This window comes from Monodon monoceros, unplaced genomic scaffold (assembly GCF_005190385.1).
Source record: "Monodon monoceros isolate NGI ecotype Baffin Bay Population unplaced genomic scaffold, NGI_Narwhal_1 Super_Scaffold_4, whole genome shotgun sequence".
Lineage (NCBI taxonomy): Eukaryota > Metazoa > Chordata > Mammalia > Artiodactyla > Monodontidae > Monodon > Monodon monoceros.
This window is the reverse complement of record NW_021703781.1, coordinates 73,641,934-73,661,764: the sequence shown is the minus strand read 5'-3', so window position 1 is coordinate 73,661,764 and position 19,831 is coordinate 73,641,934. Positions and strand designations below refer to the sequence as shown.

The 19,831-nt window shown below is 47.7% G+C and overlaps 1 protein-coding gene across 2 annotated transcripts in view; it reads right to left on the bottom strand.

Moving 5' to 3' along the window:
• BUB3 (BUB3 mitotic checkpoint protein) overlaps positions 1 to 19,831 on the bottom strand; it is an 80,899-nt gene that overhangs the window by 10,379 nt on the left and 50,689 nt on the right. Inside the window, exon 9 of one of the 2 annotated variants that reach the window (XR_003797032.1) lies at positions 1,672 to 1,988. The exons of the other annotated variant lie outside the window; for it this stretch is intronic. The gene's annotated coding sequence lies outside the window, so the exon portion shown is untranslated. Of the gene's footprint in view, positions 1 to 1,671; positions 1,989 to 19,831 lie in introns of those variants that run through there. 2 annotated transcript variants of the gene reach the window in all.

The window sequence follows — 19,831 nt, the reverse complement described above, 5'->3', positions numbered from 1 at the left end:
CATTGACTTCTCCTCTCCAGCTATGAGAGTCCCAGATGGCATCCTCTTCCAATAGAAGGTTATTTCTTCTACATTGAAAATATGCTGCTTAGTGCAGCCACCTTCATTAATTATCTCAGCTGGATCTTCTGGATAACTTGCTGCAGCTTCTACACCAGCACTTGCTGCTTCACCTTGCACTTTGATGTTACGGAGACGGCTTCTTTCCTTAAACCTCATGAATCAACTTCTGCTAGCTTGAAATTTCTCTTCTGCAGCTTCCTCACCTCTCTCAGCCTTCACAGAATTGAAGTGTATACACTATTATGTATAAAATAGATAACTAATGAGAACCTACTGTATAGCACAGGGAACTCTACTCAATACTCTGTGGTGACCTAAATGGGAAAGAAATCCAAAAACTAGGGGATATATGTACATGTATAGCTGATTCACTTTGCTGTACAGCAGAAACTAACACAACAGAGAAAAGCAACTATACACCAATTTAAAAAAAGAAAGAAAGAAGAGAGTTAGGGCCTTGCTCTGGATTAGGCTTTGACTTAAGGGAATGTTGTGGCTGGTTAGTCTTCTATCCAGACCACTCAGACTTTCTCCATAGCAGCAATAAGGCTGTTTTGCTTTCCTCTCATTCGTGTGTTCACTGGAGCCACACTTTTAATTTCCTTCAAGAACTTTTCCTTTGCTTCCACAACTTGGCTATAACTATTTGGCACAAGAAGCCTCACTTTGGGCCTACATTGTCTTTCGATTTGCTTCCTCACCAAGCTTAAGTCATTTGTAGTTTTTTGTTTGTTTGTTTGTTTTGTGGTACACGGGCCTCTCACTGATGTGGCCTCTCCCGTTGCGGAGCACAGGCTCCGGACGCACAGGCTCAGTGGCCATGGCTCACGGGCCCAGCCGCTCCGCGGCATGCGGGATCTTCCCGGACCGGGGCACGAACCCATGTCCCCTGCATCGGCAGGCGGACTCTCAACCACTGCGCCACCAGGGAAGCCCATCCCTGTAGCTTTTGATTTAAAGTGAGAGAAGTGCTTCCTTTCACTTGAACACTTAGAGGCCACTGTAGGGTATTAATGGGCCTACTTTCAATATTGTTGTGTCTCAGGGAACAGGGAGGCCCGAGGAGAAGGAGAGATGGGGGAACAGCACGTCAGTGGAGCAGTCAGAACACACACATCTATTGATTAAGTCTTATGGGCAAAGTTGGTGGTATCCCAAAACAACTACAATAGTAGCATCAAAGATCACTGCTTGGGACTTCCCTGGTGGCGTAGTGGTTAAGAATCCGCCTGTCAGTGCAGGGGACATGGGTTCAAGCCCTGGTCCGGAAAGATCCCACACGCCGTGGAGCAACTAAGCTCGTGTGCCACAATTACTGAGCCTGCGCTCTAGAAATGAGAAGCCCGTGCACCACAACGAAGAGCAGCCCCTGCTCGCCGCAACTAGAGAAAGCCTGCGTGCTGCAACGAAGACCCAACACAGCCAAAAAAAATTATTTATTTATTTTTTTAAAAAAAGATCACAGATCACCACAGCAAATACAATAATAATGAAAAAGTTTGGAATATTGAGAGAATTACCAAAATGTGACACACAGACACAAAGTGAGCAAATGCTGTTAGAAGAATGGCACCGATAGACTTGCCTCACAAAGGGTTGCCACAAACCTTCAATTTGTAAAAAACGCAATTATCTTCGAAGCACAATAAAACGAGCTTTGCCTGTAGTAGGTTCTCAACAAATACTGGTTGAGGAAGCAGGATCAGACTACACTCACCTTCAGCTGAAAGCGGTGTCCACGTCCCACCTCCGTGCCCAGCTGCGGCCCACCACACCAGCCCCGGGTTCATATGAGCAAGTCATCCCCCGCTCGCCTCTGGCTCCAACACTGCCCGTGTGTTTTCTGATACCTCAGCGAGCTTCTCTGTAAACAATTCGGCACAATAACGTGGCCATCCTGCGCTGATGGGACGTTGCAGGCATATCTGTCACCAATGAAAAGGCTATATTTATATCTTGGCAAAATCCATTCATCCGTTTAAGTGCCCAGAATCCTCCACGGAACATCACAAAACCACCTAATGTGCCTGGTTCTCAGCTTTGTATCTGAGTCTCTGCTTTAGCTGACAGATGTTTAAACTCCCAGTAGGTCCACACAGCCAGACAAATCCCAAGTAGTCCGTCCAGAGGCCCAAGGGTGTAAGTTCCATCAGCTGAGGGCAATGGAACTCAGACTCACAAGTTGCCTCTGGAGAGCCTCTCTCTGGCCTTGGAAGGTAATCATGGAGACAAGGGTGCAGAAATGTGAGGGTTCACAGCTTCACCTCCCGGGCATCTCGCGGAAGAGAGCACCTTTCTTGGATATCTGTTCATATCGTAGATTGATAGTCACCTCCTATGAGAAGTCCTCCTTGATTCCCAGAAACCTCGATGGAATTACTTCCTCAGAGCATTGAGTGTAAACCTCTGTTACAGCAAATGTCAGTTCGCTTTGTAATTACTTATTTACCTGCCCCTTCTCTCAGTACCTAACCCCTGGAGCCCACTCTGAGCCTGGCACATGGGAGACATTCAACAAATACGTGCTGAGTGAGTTAAAATCCACAGCCTCCCTGAATTTCAGTTACGTGTAGCTCCTTTATAAGCACTGCTACCCTCTTAAATAGCAGATGCTCATGTGTGCTGCCCATTGGGCTGGACCACAAGTTCCTCCAAGAAAGGATTATGTCTTATTCAATTGTATCCACTGCCCCTATTACAATGTCTGGCACAGAGTATATGCCCAATAAATATGCAGCTCTATGCCAATTCTAGAGTCTTTAAACCAAGATTTTAAGTTGTTGAAGCAAATAAACTGAATTTATTTTTCTATTTTTACCAAGCTAGTAAGTTTGCCCCTTAAATTGTCCTTAGATTTGCCGAGGATGGAAGCTGTTCCCCGGAAGCAAGAATGCACAAAGCACTCACCCTGGTCACTCAAGAAGTCAACAATGAAACATAACCAAAAATTAGAAACAGAACAATTTTCCAAGGTTATTTTTTACCCACTCAATTAACGCTGCCTTTTGAGAAAGCATTGGTCCTGGATTGCCTGTTTAATTAATATCCTTTGTGTTAATTCCCTTTGTTTCTACTCAAACTGCTGACCCCTGAGGGATGGGAAAATGTTCACTCTAAATTGTCTCCTTTGGGGAAAAAGAGGATGCATTTCTTTGGAAATGTGTCTCCTTTGGAGTACTGGACCATGATAATGGCAACTGGGATGCAGCACTCTAACAGATAAAGTTAGGAAGGATGCCAGAATATGATATTTTGTCAGAAATCCCTTCCAGGTCTTTAGAATCGGGAGGAGGAAAAGCATCGACTTTCAACTTCGGTCAAGTAGCAAGGAGAGAGCCCCCTAAGCACCCGCGTCGTGCTGTGTGTGAGCCCTGGGCGGAGACTGAGTTGAGGGCAGGTGGACGGCAGGGGCTGCCCCAAGGCTCTGCCAAGTTAGAGAGGGAAGGGGGTGAGTAAGCAGGCAGCTGTGCCCAGTGATGTGCTGGGAAACTGGCTCTCTGGGAACGAACAAACAAACAAAAATGCCGTGATCTGTAGCATTTACAGTAAATATTTCCACTGTGCCGATTTCAAGCTGTCTGTATGACAGCACTGGACTTGGAGCTGGGGAGAGTTGCCTGGTGTTGGTTCTCAGAAGCCAGCATGAGTCAGGATGAGCTGGTACCAGCCGGGGCGAGCTGATGTGAGTTCGCACCAGCACACACTGAACATACACTGCGGCCTGCGGGGGGCTTTGAGCACGACAGAGGGCCCTTGGGGAAAGCACCAAAGCCAGACCTGGAGCAGGGACCTGCAAGAGGCCTCTCAGAGGAAACTGAGACTTGAAGGTCAAACGAGAGGTAACCAAGGAAGGAAAGGGAAAGGAGGTGAGGACGGGCATTCCAGGCAAAGGGAAGAGCCTAGGCAAAGGCCAGTGTACTGAGGCCATGGAGAGCAGGGCTTGCTTATGGCACGTGTCTGGTGGCTCCAGCAGGGTGGGAGGAAGAAGCGGGAAGGGACCCCAGAGCTGGGTCTCCGTCAATCATGAGGGGCCCTGTGGATTCTCTGGGTGGTAAGGATTTTAAGCCGTGGAGGGACGTCGTGCCTTACTTTGGAAGAGCCCCTCTGGCTCGTGGATGGATGGGGTGAGAATAACCTGGAAAGCCTAGGGCTATTGAGAAGGTCCAGTGGTGGTGGTGCTCTGACCAGAGTCAGCAGTGAAGCTCAGTGACGTCAGAGGTGGACGCTCTTGAGAGATAATGGGGGGTGGGGAGGAGATCGGCCAAACTTGGTGAATGATGTCATGGGCAAGGTGAAGAGTGAGGGAGAGGTGGGGGCAAGGACTCGCCAGGTCCCACCTAGAGCAACTAGGTGGACGGCAATGCCAATCAGCGTGGTGTGCACAGGAAGATGAGAGGAGAAGGAGCTGCCGGTGAAGATGAGGCCCCTTCACCTGGGGACATGTTGGGGCAGTGGTGCTACCCACACAGCCAAGTGGACATGTGCAGAAAGCATCTGGGTCTACAGGTGGTGAACTCAGGAGGCGGAGGCGGACTTCCCTGGTGGCGCAGTGGTTAAGAATCCGCCTGCCAAGGCAGGGGACATGGGTTCGAGCCCTGGGCCGGGAAGCTCCCACATGCCGCGGAGCAGCTAAGCCCATGCGCCACAACTACTGAAGCCTTCGTGCTCTAGAGCCCGCGAGCCGCAACTACTGAAGCCCGCGTGCCACACCTACTGAAGCCTCCGCACCTAGAGCCAGTGCTCCGCAACAAGAGAAGCCACTGCAGTGAGAAGTCCGCACACCGCAACGAAGAGTAGTCCCCGCTCGCCACAACTAGAGAAAGGCCGCGTGCAGCAACGAAGGCCCAACATAAATAAATAAATACATTTATTTTATAAATTATTTTGAAATAATAATTTCAGCCAAAAATAAATAATTTTTTTATTATTATAAAAAATAAATAAATAAATAAATAAAATGAAAATAAATTCATTTTAAAAAAAATAGATGGATGCGAGTTTAACTTAAGTCATAGTATAATTTAAGTGTAATCTTAGTATAATTTAAGTCATGGAGGAGAACCAAGGTGCCCAGGGCAGGTATGGAAGTGAGAAGCAAAGAACCGAAGACAATACCCTGCAGAGCACCAGCCTCCAAGGGATGGAAGAGGAACACGCTTTTGGTTACAAGTGACGGAATGGTCAACTCAAACAATAAAATAAATTCATGAAATTGGAAAGTCCGGAGGGAATCTCTGGCCTGGGCCAAGGCCTGATCCAAGGACACAGCCAGGTCTGCAGGGACCCATTTTCCTTCCATCTCTCTGCTCAGCTTCTGCCAGTGTTGCCTTCATCCTGAGGCTGGTGCCCAGAGCTATACCTTCCCTCAAAAAAGAGAGAGCGTCTCTGCCCCAGCACAAGTCCTGAGCTTCCTTCCATGTGGACTGGCTCAGATGGATGCCTGCTTATGAATCAGTCTCCCTGGCCAGGGGCATGGAATGTGCTGATTGGCTTAACCCAGGTCATGGGCTCTACCCTTAGAACCTAGGGTGGCATCAGCTTTCCCAAACCACAAGAATCAATGAAGTTAGAACTGGGAGAGAGAGAAAGGGGCCACCAACAAATGTCCATTGTCAGTGAACTCTCAGAAAGGAGGCTGAGGTGGACCACCCTAGGGCTAGGAAAAAAACCAGCAGACAATGATGGTTCAGAAACCAGGGAGGAATGAGTTTCATAAAAGAAGTTGTTACAAGTGCTCAGTGCCACGGAGTGGTCAAATAAAGATGGGGATTAGATAGTACCCTGGGTCTTATGACGAGGAAGGTAAGAACATGCTTATCAATCAGTAAATACTTATCAAGACCCCAAGCCATGTCAGGCCAGGTATTGGATCCTGGCATAGAGTGGCAACCAGGCTGGGCTAGAGGCTCGAGTCTAGTGGGACAGGCGACAGCTAAGTAGGCACATATGTAAGTACGATAATAAAGGAGACGTGGGAACGAGCAGCAGGGACACTAACACAGACTTGAGGACTCAGGGGACGTTCCCCAGAGAAAGTAGCACGTAACCTGACGTTGGAAGGAGGGGCGGGAGCTGGGCAGGCAGCTAGAGGGGTGGAAGGGGGGTCGCGTTCCAGGCAGAGGAAGAGCACGTGCAAAGCTCAGAGATGCGAGGAGCTGCATGAAGCTAGGTGTGGCTGGGGCACAGAGGCCGGCTCCACTGTGCCCTCATCCAGTGCCCTGAATAAAACAGGTCAGAGCCCTTGGCACACCTCCAGAGGCCTTGCCCCGCCCCCCAGGCCATGAATCGCTGCTCTTCAAGCAGGGTTATAAGTCAACCCGTGGTGTCTCCATCTTGCCTTAAGGATCCCAAGGGAGGCCTGATCTAACATCTTCCTGAAGGAAGGATATGAAACACATTTGACTGGAAGCTCTGGGAGGACAGCGGTTGTCACTGCCATTTCCCAGGTCTGAGACATGGTAGGCTCTCAATGAATAACTGTGGAATGAATAAAGGAAGCAAGCAAGGAGGAAGGATACCACTGACCTCCTTGCCTGAGTCACCTTTCTGGTCACCCCATCAAAAAAATAACACAGGTTAGTAAACACACCTGGTACTTACATTATTCTTAAAAGGTCGCAAGGTACCTTTAAAACCACCTGTCTGAGAATCAATGTCAAAGCTTTGGGGAGTCCTTCCCTTTGTTGTAAGCGTGCCTCCATTCATAATTCAGCCTCAGAGGAGGCAGGGGATGGGGATGGGAGAGGACAAAGGTCTCATCTCTAAGTGTCATCTGATCCCTACTATTTCCACGTGCTTTTTTCTACCTAATAGGTATATTGTATCTTGAAATGGAGCTGGTCAGGATCTCTCCACCTTCCATTTCAATGAGGCTGTAGTTTAATTGGAAGTAGAATAACATTTACATATATAATCATCACACCTCAACAAGAGGTAACTAAAAGCTTCTTATGAATGCATATCCTGCCACCTTGGTGTGGGTTTCATGAGACATCCTTAACGCTGGCTAATTTTCTGTATGGGTGACATCGATAGGCATCAATGAAAATCTTTGTTAAATTAGAATATGTGTCCGGGGCTTAAAAGAGATCCTGTTATAAAGTGTCAGTTTCTCGTATTTAGAATGAAGCTGCTCGTGATCCTATGCATAATAATAATTTGTGTACAAACATTTAGTGCTTTTCAGGCTCCTTCAAATAGTACTCTCTTGTTTGAACCCTGGAACACTCTGCCAGGTACATCGGGAGAGACATCACCCGTCATTTATCAGAGAGGAAAACAGAGGCCCTGTGAGGTGAGGTGACCTATCCAAGGTTAACGGAGTGACCAATGCCAGTTCTTAACCCCATACTCTTTCTACCATTTCATGTGATGAGGCAATACATCCTATGGTTTTCTAGAATTATTGTTTGCCAAAAGCTTGTATCACTTAGATGCAGAGTGACATTCTTAGCAAAGAAACCATAAGAGATGCGTAGAAGATATTCGTTGCAAGACTTCATGAGAGAGAGAATGCTAGAAGGACCATGGCTCAGAGACGGGCCTCTTAAGATTGGCTGCCTGGGTTCAGATTCAGGATCTGTCACTAACACCTGAATGAACCATGGACCAGTTCCTTCATGGCCCCGTCCCTGATGGACATGTGGGGTCATCTCCATTCTCCCAGGCTTCCATTTAGGGGTCCTCATGGGTATAAGAACTCCGACTCTAATGACAGCTCCCAGGGGAACAAAAGTGATCTAAGCTAAGCCAATCAATTCATTCCATCCTTCAGGCCACGTCATTGATTCAGCCATGCCCATGTCACCCCAGCTAGTCCAATCAGAGGGAGCCCCAGGACTCTTGCAGGGAATGCTGGGACAAAAACCTCCCACTGGTGTGAACCAGGAAGCACAGAGTCCTGGCAGCTGCAGCAGCCACCTTGGATCCACAAAGGGGATCAGCCTTAGGAAGAAGGTGACAATCTGGAAGGCCGAGCAGACACGTGGAAGGAAACTGGGTCCCCGATAACGCTGCTGAAACTCTGACTCAAACCTGCCCTTAACTCCGGATCTTTCAGTTTCTTGAAATAATATATTTTAAGCCAATCTGATTGGGTTTCCCAGTGCAACCAAAAACATCCTAACTGATTTGCCCAGTCTCCTCAACTGCAGAATAGCAATAAATAATAACAGTCACCTTCCTAAGTCTGTTGTGAGGCTCAGAGGAGGTACCACACAAGAACTCTTGGCACCATCCTGTTCCTGACAAGCCCGCTACTACACCTACGGACAGGTGGGAACATCTCATCTTTTTCTCACTGTAACGTCTGGGTCTTTGTGCCAAAAAAGCCAAGTCTTTCAAAGATAAATATCACATTTAGCCTGAGGGCCCCAGACAAACCACACTTACCCACCGTTTTATGCACAGGCTCAGTTAGAATGTGCTACCTTGAAATTGTGCTATATTAGAAACTGCTGTAGCAGGAGGGCAGAGCTATTTTGTCATCATCATATTGCTCGTCACTTCCAGGCGTTTGGTGATTTTACTACCTTTTTCCCCAGTATCCCCTGGGTGGGTGTCCTTAACCTATTATGTAATGATATTTCAGGGTCTGGGAGATAAATTGCTTTCTGTGTAAAATATGGCAGTGGATCTATACTCCTAAGCTCCGATAATTAGTTTTTAATGTAACTACAATTCTTTCGAGGAGATGTTTTTGCGCTCTAAAATCTTCTTAAAAGCATCCCTTAGGCTGAAATTAAGTTGGAAGGAGTGTCATGGAGGGCTGTGGTGAGGGGCCAGTTGGGCTCAGGTTACCAGGCAGCCCTCCGTGATTCATGGGCCTCGGGCAGGGGGAGGCAGGCCCTCCTCTCACCTCCGTGGCCAGGCCTGCTCTGGCTCGCAGCTGCCAAAGCATCACCCAGCATGACCGCCAAGTACTGGTTACAAATGAGGAGGGCGGGGACTCAGAGAGGGGGAAGAGAATGGGGGGTGGGGCACCTCCCAGGGCCTCCCTTTTCACCGTATCAAGGAGTTTTCTCTATCCCAACAATTGTGGATTTCTTTTCTGTTAGGTCAAAAGTACCTATTTCGGTTAAGGCATTTAAGATTCATAAGGGACCACAGCCAGCCAATCTGTTCCATCAGATTCCTTCTGGAAATGCTTCCCAGCTGTGGATTCCCAGCATCCTCCACATCCTTCCCCACCCTGCACGCATGAGCACCCTCCCCCTTCATTCTGGTATTCTCAGAATTAGGGCCGTGTGTGCTCTGCAAAGACACACTAGCTACCCTGTCCCGAGGTAGCGCCACTCCCCTAGCTGGACCATCTGGAGTGATAGTGCTACCAGCCTCTAGGCATTTAACCCTTCGTATGCTTAACTGGTTACATAAAGAACAGCAAATGGGAACCAGCATAAACATGAAGACCCAGAGAGCACAGGATACCATAAAATGCGAAAGTCTCTGCCAATTCCAAAGAAATTCCAAGTCCCCAGATGTCTAGCAGATCTATAAAAACATCTCCTTTCCCTTGGCCTCGAGGTAACCTTAGAAAACATTTTAAGTGGTTTAAAAATAATACAAGTGGGTGATTTACTTTGATCACTGGATACACACGGAGGCCCTTTCCCTCCATGTGTCGGGGAATGGGCAGTCCTGACAGCTCCCGTCAAGGTGTGCTCTGGCTGTCAGGTCAGGGAGCCCACCTGGCGTGTGAGCCAAGGCTCAAGCACTGAAGGCTTGGTCCCTCCTCGTGGTGGGAGGTCTCATGGTCTTGGAAAGATTTCTGGAGGAACTGGAATTCCTTGTCTCCCCATTTCCTTGTCATTTTCTTCAGTGCCTTGGGCTGAAAGCCATCGCTGGGGGTGAGCACTGAGGCTCAGGGGCCGCTCCTCGGCTCCCCTCCACCTCAGCTGGGCCGGGCTTGCAGCTCTCCCCCTTCTCCCCTGGGCTGCTCAGCGCAGCCAGGCTCCCCTCCCCCAGGAGAAGCCAGACAGGAGCTCCATCTCTGGTCCACAGTCAAGTCCCTCTCACCTCCCCCAGAGGAAGTAAAGCAGCCGCGAAGACCACTGGAGGAAAACATTTCAAAAATGGTAACATCCGGGCTTCCCTGGTGGCGCAGTGGTGCCGATGCAGGGGACACGGGTTCGTGCCCCGGTCCGGGAAGATCCCACATGGCGTGGAGCGGCTGGGCGCGTGAGCCATGGCCGCTGCACCTGCGCGTCCGGAGCCTGTGCTCCGCAACGGGAGAGGCCACAACAGTGAGAGGCCCGCGTACCGCAAAAAAAAAAAAAAAAAAAAAAGGTAACATCCAGTGTCATCAAAGAAGGAAGGTGGGGATGAGCCCTCTCACATGCACGGATGTGGGGGTCGGGCGGCGCGGCAGGCGGAATTTTTTGGAACTGGAGGCTGACAGAACGGGCGCAGACCCTGGCTCCACCACTTACTAGCTGTGTGACCTCATGCGAATGACTTGACCCTCCCAACCTCAGTTTTCTTATCAATGGAATGGGAAGTGGTGACAGAGTCACTCCGTCTTACTGTTGGGAGACTCGGAAGAGGGCCTGACAGAGTAGCTGAATCTCTTCTTACTTCTGGAGAGCAGTTAGTGATGTTCACCCCTCTGACCCAGTCATTCCACTTCTAGGACTGTTTCCCAAGGAAATGACCAGAAATGTCACATAAAGACTCATGCACAAGTATACTCGCCTAAGCATTATTTAAAGCAGGAATAACTGGAAATGAACTGAACAGCCAGGAATCACGACTGGCTAAATAATTATGGCACATCCATGTGTCAGGACACTGTGCAGCATGGTGTCCCCAGAACAACATCAAGTGTAACCAACAAAGGAAAGAGTCAACTTGCACTCAAAGTATTATGGGATATCTCTGCACATACAACCAAGGCAGTATTTCAAAAGGTAAAACGTCTGTTCATCGTAATTATTAATAATAAAAGTCAGTATTAATAACAATAAAATTTATTAGTAACAATAAACTTGGATAAAAAACAAATTTATTTTCTCACAGTTCAGGAGGCTAGAAGTCCAAGACCAAGGTGTCGGTGGGTTTTGCTTCTTCTGAGACCTCCTTGGCTTGCTGGTGGCACCTTCTCACTGTGTCCTCACATGGCCATCCCTCTATACACATGTGCCCCTGTGCACCTTGCTTTGCTGACTACCTACCTCTGTGTTTGAGATAAGAAAGCACTACACTTGACCTCATTTTACCCTCACAAGAGGTGGGCACCATTATTCCTTCTCACATTTTCCACAAGGAAACTGAGACTCAGTGAAACTGAGCAACTTGCCCAGCATCATACAGCCAGCCAGCGGCAGAGCCAGGATTCGAGCCCAGGTCTGAACGATCCCCAGGTCACTCTGCAATTCAGTTCCCTAATTGGATTGCTTGGCCAGCTCACCAGCTGAGAGGCTTCCCAAATCAGAACTTCAGAGAAGAATAGGGCCTCCAGGTGACAGGATCCTATCGTCTCCAGGGAAAGAAGAGTCTAGAAGAGCTATTTTCTCATCTAATTCCACCCAGTAGCCCTTACGTAGTTTTGCCAATGTGATGATAGACTTGCTTTAGTCAATTCTGAAGTAAAGTAGAAAATCTCTCACTGTGAATTATGCCACAGATGACATTGACACGTGAGAAGGCCAGTATAGATTCTGTACAGAGAAGACAGGAGTGCTAGATAGCATCAGAAAACGTCCTGAAGACCAGTGTCCCCATCTGTCTCGCAGCACCCACACTGACACGCACAACGTTCCCATGGGCGTTCTCCATTTGCAACAAGGGAGAAGACAGAGTCCAGAGTGTAGCCAAATCCCAGAGGACCAGCCGTCCCACCATCTTTTCTCAGAGCTGATGGCTGTCCACCAGTCACATGACACTCAGTTCAGAATCATGACCCTGGAGTCCTAGACCAGTGGTTCATAAGCCTGGGTACACCTTAGAATCACCTGAGGAACCTTTAAAATACAACGCCCAGGCCACACCCCAAGCCTCTGTGGATAGAGCCAAGGCACTGAGAATTACTTCCTTATGATTCCAACTGATAGCCCAAATTGAGAACCACTAAAACTTATTAAAGTAGAATTCAAAAAGTTCTCCGAAAAGATGAGTTTGACAATCAGTTCAGGAAATATGAGAGGCCCCGAAGAAGTCAGTCCTATTTATGCAATCAAATTGTTCCCAAAGGGGAATTCCCTGGCGGGCCAGTGGTTAGGACTCAGCACTTTCACTGCCGAGGACCCAGCGTCAATCCCTGGTTGGCGAACAAAGATCCTGCAAGCTGTGCGACGTGATCAAAAAAAAAAAAAAAAAATTGTTCCCAAAGAGAAAGGGAGAAAAAAATGTAACAAAAACCAAACCAAAACAATGTATTGTAGTCCCACAGGAGGCTGTGAAACTAAAACTTAGAAAAAGCCCTGCAACAAAAAGAGGTACAGAGCAAAGGAGAAAAACATGCACATAAAATATGTCCTAAACTTATAAGAAAGACTCACTGTTGGTCACGAAACATAAAATGGGTGATGCTTATAAAGCTGTGAGGACAGAGGCTTGGACCTTTTGTTGACTCCTAGAGTTGGACAGCAACATGGAATTCATCCAGCCTCTGTCCATGAGGCCCATTCTCATATTCCCCCATCCATGGAAAGAATTCCCCTCAAAAGAAAAAGATAACCTTGTGTGTTTTTAGCTCTGCTTGGAACCTAAGGGAGGAATCGAACATAGTCACATCATTTGGGTAAGATGGATAATAGGACTCTTTTCCATCTTAAGAGAAAAAACTGACCTTCAAAAAAGAAAACAGTAAATTATTCATGGTTAACAAGTAACTGAGGCCCAACATAGGTGAGAAGATTGTATGAAAGCTCAGGATCATTCACATTGGCTCAAGCCTCTAAGCCCAAATAAATACATTCAGAGATAAAAGAAGAATTTGTGGATTTAATCTAAGGACAACTGTCAGCATTCACTGGAAAACAGGCTAAAACTGGAAACCTAGAGAGGGACAAATACCACTGCCATTTTCAAATAAAGTTGTATCCTAGAAATTTGGGGTTGATGAACTTTAATTTACACCTTCACAAAATTCTTACATGAATTAATAAACAGATGGCTGGTCCGAATTGAGGAAAGGAAGGAAGGAAGGAATGAAGGAAGGAAGGAAGGAAGACAGAGAAGGAGGGAGGGAGGGAGGGAGGAAGCATTCATTACCAGCAATCAACATGAACTTCCTCAAGAATTTACTCCAAACAAACACAGGGTAGCTAGACAGGCAGGCCAGGGAGAAACACAGAAATGGTGCTATGATGTCACTATTCTTCCTTGGCAGCCTTATGATGGGGACACACATCTTGAGCCTTGATGATAGCAGATGGTGAGATGAACACCCAAAGCCAGAATCCTGGTCTCTCTATCATTCCCAGCCTTGAAAGTTCCTGGTGGTGAGTGTGGGAAGGTTCGACCACCTGGGCCCACCCTCGTCACAATGACATCATCTTTTTTTCTTTTTTTTGCCATGCTTCGTGGCTTGCAGGATCTTAGCTCCCTGACCAGGGATCGAACCCATGCCCACTGCACCGGAAGCACTGAGTCCTAACCACTGGACTGCCAGGGAACTCCCACAGTGGCATCATCTTTTTTAAATTTGACATCTGTCTGTTTGTCTACCTATCTATCTGAGGCAACTTTAGAAGGTATGCAGAATAGGTTATTAAAAATAGAATCAGGTCTAAAAATCTTATATGTTCTGGTATAAGTCATAATTCTAGTTATTACTTTAAAATGTATATCTCAGAAATTAAAAAAAAAAAATAGAATCAGGGATTTCCCTGGAAGTCCAGTGGTTAAGAGTATGAGCTTCCACTGCAAGGGGCTCAGGTTCGATCCCTGGTTGGGGAAATAAGATCCTGCATACCAGGCAGCACGGCCAAATAAAAAAAAAAAAAAAATAGAATCAGAAAATCAAAACCATGAAAAGGAAGAAGAGATGTACATTCTAACTAGAAATGTTTCCAAGAGTGAGCATTACATTTGACTCTGAGCTTCTCAGCAGCCGAAGCAAGAAGGGAAGCATGACTGGTTTCATTTCTATTCATAGAAAGACAATGCAGTTTTATCTTGGTACCAGATCAAGAGAGGAATCTATCAGCTGGGACCTCACACAGGGTACACACAGCAAGCACATCACAGCAACGTCTTCAGTGAGGGTACCAGCAGGAAACATTCGGCACACTCAGTTTGGGATAATTTGCAGAGAGTTTAATAAAGGGACTCCTTCCAAAGGTATAAGCAGGGTGCAGGAAGCCACAGGAGCAGTGCAATACCCTGGGGGGCGGCTGCTAGCGTTGGGGCTATTACACCCCAGGCTGGCAGAGACTACAGAGGGATGCAGTCAACCCAAGGCAACCTTGCAAAAATGGAGCTCTCCTCCCACCTTCCAATCTCCTGCCAAGTCTCCTCACCGAGCTCAACAAGAAGTCAGAAGGAGCCCCTTGGATGCAGTCCACACAGGGCGGCCTCCTGGGGCACAAGGCAGCGGGGAGAAAGTCAAGGAGTGGATCTGGAGGGGTAAAGAGCAGAGAACTGGCATAAGTGGTTTCACAGAAAGTATAAACAATATTTGATAATATTGCTTTTCATATAAAAGAGAGAGAAATGAATATTCAACATAATTCAGAAAGGACATTCTACAAAGCATATGCTGATATGATTTGGCATGTCACTTTATGACGATGTGGCATGATACGAAAAGTAGAATTTAGAGCTCCCAGAAGATTAGATGGACTGTGTGTCCTTTATGTTTTATTCTAAAATTGATACTTCCCTTTTTGTGGGGGCGTCATTAAAGAGCACCTAGTATGCTGATGTGTTGTTTTGGTGGCTGAAGAAAGATATGTAAGCTTTAAATCCCAAAGGGACGAGTGGGAGGATGGGGAGAACAGTCTGTCCTGACCAGTGTTTTGCCCAGATCAAAGACCAAGGAACTCAGAACCATTCATCTGAGGAGTCGTGAAGGGAAACAGGAGTTGTATCTAGAGAAGACAATTCATGGGAACATAATAACTGCCTTCAATATATGAAAGACTGTCTTTCAGATAAGAGAATGTCCAGATCTCTGTGTCATTCCAGAGGACAGAGCCAGGACCAATGGTAGAAAGAGATCAATTGCAGCTCCATAAAGGAAGAACTTTCAAAGACTTCAGGCTACCAAACTAAGGAATGAGCTTCTGCAAAATAGGAGATGGCCTCATATTCCTGCAGCAGAGGCTGCAGGTAGATGACAAACGGATGAAGACAGGCCTGTGCTTGTGCTTTACTTTCTTCCAAGCTCTTTGCTGTGTGCTTGACAGGCATAGATGCATTCACTCTACTAAGGATGTACTGGTATCATCTCCAATTTCAAAAGAGAAGACCAGGGGCTTCCCTGGTGGCTCAGTGGTTAAGAATCCGCCTGCCAATGCAGGCGACACAGGTTCAAGCCCTGGTCCGGGAAGATCCCACATGCCGCGGAGCAACTAAGCCCGTGTGCCACAGCTGCTAAGCCTGCGCTCTAGAGCCCACAAGCCACAACTGCTGTGCCCACATGCCACATCTACTGAAGCCCGCACGCCTAGAGCCCGTGCTCCACAACAAAAAGAAGCCACAGCAATAAGAAGCCCATGCACCACAACGAAGAGTAGCCCCCACTCACCGCAACTAGAGAATGCCCGCGCACAGCCATGAAGACCCAACGCAGCCAAAAGTAAATAATAATTAATTAATTAATTTTAAAAGAGAGAGAGAAAAAAACAAGGATATGCTTGGTAACTAACAAAGCCCAGATTCAGTACTGCCCATCCAACTCCAGAGCACATGTGTTTAAGTAGGCTGCCCATCCCCTTCTGCCCTAGAAGGGATTCCTACTTTCAGCGGAGGGTTAAACTCAGTATGCAGCCTCTAAATTTCTCCTTACTCCCCAGCTGAATATAATTATGCTAAAATCCAGGGACCCTCTTGAAGGAATTATAAAAGGTGAGATCCTTGTGGCCTGGGGTGGCAGGAAAGACCTTCAGTCTTGTGGGAGGGGCTGATGTGAATGCAGGTAAGAGGGGGAGGACATTCCAGGTGAGGGCATTGGGGAGAGGAAAGAAGCAGAACCAGAACAAGAACTGGAGAGGAATCTGCAGTGGCTAGAAGACCAATCTTGAGTTGGAGCCATACATTTAGAGCAGTTGGCTGGGCCAGACTACAGAAAGCATTGAACGCCAGGTCAGGATTTTACATCTTATTGGTAGATAAACGGAAATCATTGAAAGTGTTAGGGCAGGAGAGTGACACAATAAAATCACCATTTTAGAAAGATTAGCTTGGCAGTGAGGTACAGGATAGATTACAACAAAGACACACTGGAAGTGGGAGGCCATTTAGGAAGTAATGGAACAAAGTGGAAAGGGCTAGGCAAGACAAAGGAGGAGTCAACCTAAGTAACTCAGTGTCATTTCAAGGGTGCGTTTCAAGGTGGGGATTTGCCTTCTGAGCTAAGAACAAGACTGCAGGTTAGTGCTGGTCTCCACGGTCAACGAGGTTGGCTAAATGTGATGTGTTTAGTATATGTACACCTTCTTGCAACAGCTAGTTAATTAAATATGTGAAGTTGATCTGATCGTTTTCTGTGATAGAACTCTTGGGTCTTCCTGGAAATCTCCCGTGAACCACACCTCCGGGGAGCCATGCCTTTGTGGACTCGCCTCCCCTCATATCTGGGCTGAGCTTGCCACTGCTCTAACCTATAGAATGCAGCGGAAGTGACATCGTGCCAGTTCTGAGCCTAAGCCTGAAAGTTTGGAAGCTTCTGCTTTTAATCTCTTAGGAGTCATGTAAGAAGTCCAGCTACCCTGCTGGAGACACCACATGGCGAGACCACACGGAGGGCATTACAGGGAGAGAAAAGCCCTGAGACCCCCTGGGGGAGGAATGAACCCAGCCGCCGGTGAGCCCCAGACACGTGACCCCAGTGGAGCTGCTGCAGGCCCAAGCCCCAGAGCCTTTCTAGCTGAGCCACCAGACACAGGAGTAAAGAAGCCACATGGCTGTTCCAGCCCCAGCAGACATCAAGTGGAAGAGAGGCAGACTGATCCCACTGCGCCCTGTCCAAATTCTCAACCCACAGAATCACGAGAAATAATTAAGTGGCTGTAGTTTTAAGCTACTAAATTTGGGGGTAGTTTCCTATACAGCAATAGATACCTGAAAGAGAGATCTCCCAGATGCACTAAAAAACCCTTTCTGTGAAAGCAACTTCTCCCAACCCAAGGAAGGGGCCCCAACAGCCTTGCCGGGAGTACTTAACTCCATCCCAACCACGCACTACTGGCCTGGGGATAGAGTCTAGAATCGAAGCTGGGATGTGTTAGCCTTGGTCCCCGAGACTGGCAACAGTGGCGACCTGGCAACTCTCAGGGTTACAGGAGAGCTATCCCCAGCCACAAGGTGAGAGGGAAGGAAAAGAGGACGAGATGGCGGCCTCGGGACACGACACTGTCCAGTTCCTGCTTCTCCTTCCCTGGGAGGTCCCACAGTAATTTGTGTGACTGTGAATTACTTACACTTCCCTTGTGCACTTGGTAGCAAAGCAGATGGTATCAACATACCTTTCTCCCTGCCTGTCCTATGAGCTGGTCATCCTGGAAGAGGGAGCTGTTGTGTGGCTGTTTCTAAGGCTGGAAACGCGCATTTGGCTGGCTATTAAAAGACCTGCACAGGGTTTCCCTGGTGGCACGGTGGTTAAGAGCCCGCCTGCCAGTGCAGGGGACACAGGTTCGAGCCCTGGTCTGGGAAGATCACACATGCCGCAGGGCAACTAAACCCGTGCGCCACAACTACTGAGCCTGCGCTCTAAATCCTGCGAGCCACAACTACTAAGCCCACACTCCTAGAGCCCGTTTCCCACGACAAGAGAAGCCACCACAATGAGAAGCCCGTGCACCACAACAAAGAGTAGCCCCCGCTTGCCGCAACTAGAGAAAGCCCGCACGCAGCCACGAAGACCCAATGCAGTCAAAAATAAATTTAAATTTTTTTTTTAATTTTTAAAAGAAGACCTGCACGATGTTAAGGCAGCCCTGAGTCTCTCAACAGAACACCTCCTCCCTACAGCTACTGTGTGTACAGAGACCCACAATCACCAAAGCACTTTCACTTCTAATTGATTTTGATAATATGATGATGAGAGCTAATATTTATACAGCAGACACTCTAACAAATGCTTTATATCCCTTGGGGCATTTCAGCCTTCCTGCAGCTGTATTAGGTAAGGATGTGATTCTCCCAGTTTACAGACGAGGAAACTAAGGCTCAGAGGGGAAGTCACTTGCCTCAAGTCACTTTCCGTACACCTAGGAAATGGCAGAGGCAGCATTCGCCCACAGGTTGCCCACCCTCAAGGTCTCTTCTTGAGCTATTCTCTCTTTACAGATGGACGCTCCAGCTGAAGGACCACAGGGAGGCCTCTGTCCTCTCTGATGGTGACCCGGGAACTTCTCTGAACTTTTCTGCAGCTTCATTCCACAGCACTTGCCCCATCACTGGCCTATGTTGGCGGACTGGCAGGAAGAGGAGAATGGGGTGGCGGGCAGCAGTGGATGGTCAGGAAGGAGGGAGAAGAAGGGGGACACAAGCCACATCCCCATCCTGCTCCTCACCCAGGGGCACCCCCAACACACAGCAACTTGGGCCCAATGGGAGAAGAACGTCCAGCCTAAGGCAAGGAAAAGTAGGGTGAGTTCCAAGTCACCCAGATTACCACTAGTCTGTCTGGATCCACTCCAGCTACTCAGAAACACACTCTTTCACCCAATGCCTGCATCTCTAAAAATCCAGCTTATGTATCCCTCTCATTATTAAAAAAATATGTGAGAATCACCAACAGATGCTGAAACTATTGGGTGAAAGTTTGGTGGGGAACAGAATATTTACAAGACTCAGATTATTTATTAATTACAAAGGAAAAAACAGTAACTTAACTGTGGCAGACACCCTCTTACTAAGTAATCCAAGTCAACATCTCTGTATGGTACCAACAGGTGAATCTAGGTGACTCACACTTACGAGTTCTTCCTATAAGTTTGCAATTATTTCCAAATAAAAAGTTTTCAAAAATTATGCACAGGGCTTCCCTGGTGGTACAGTGGTTAAGAATCCACCTGCCAGTGCAGGGGACACAGGTTCGAGCCCTGGCCCGGGAAGATCCCACATGCCACAGAGCAAGAAAGCCCATGCGCCACAACTACTAAGCCTGTGCTCCAGAGGCCGCGAGCCACAACTACTGAAGCCCATGTGCCACAACTACTGAAGCTCGTGCGCCACAACTACTGAGTCTGCGCTCTGGAGCCCGCGAGCCACAACTACTGAAGCCCGCATGCCTGGAGCCCGTGCTCCGCAACAAGAGAAGCCACCGCAATGAGAAGCCCGCACACCGCAACAGAGAGTAATCCCCGCTCGCCTCAACTAGAGAAAGCCCACGCACAGCAACGAAGACCCAACGCGGCCAAAAATAAATTAATTAATTAAAAATATATCTATTAAAAATTTTTTTAAAAATTATGCACAAGTACATTTGTAAGCTGGGAGGAAAGATAATTTAAGGACAGGCTTTCAGCTGTGGTGTCTTGCAGCCAGTCCCCAGAAAAATCCTTCTTTGGATTTCCTCAAGGTCTCTAAATGCATGGTCCCACTCTTTGCACTCCCCCCATTGGAAGAAGCACCCCCATCCTCAGAACTGCAGCTCACT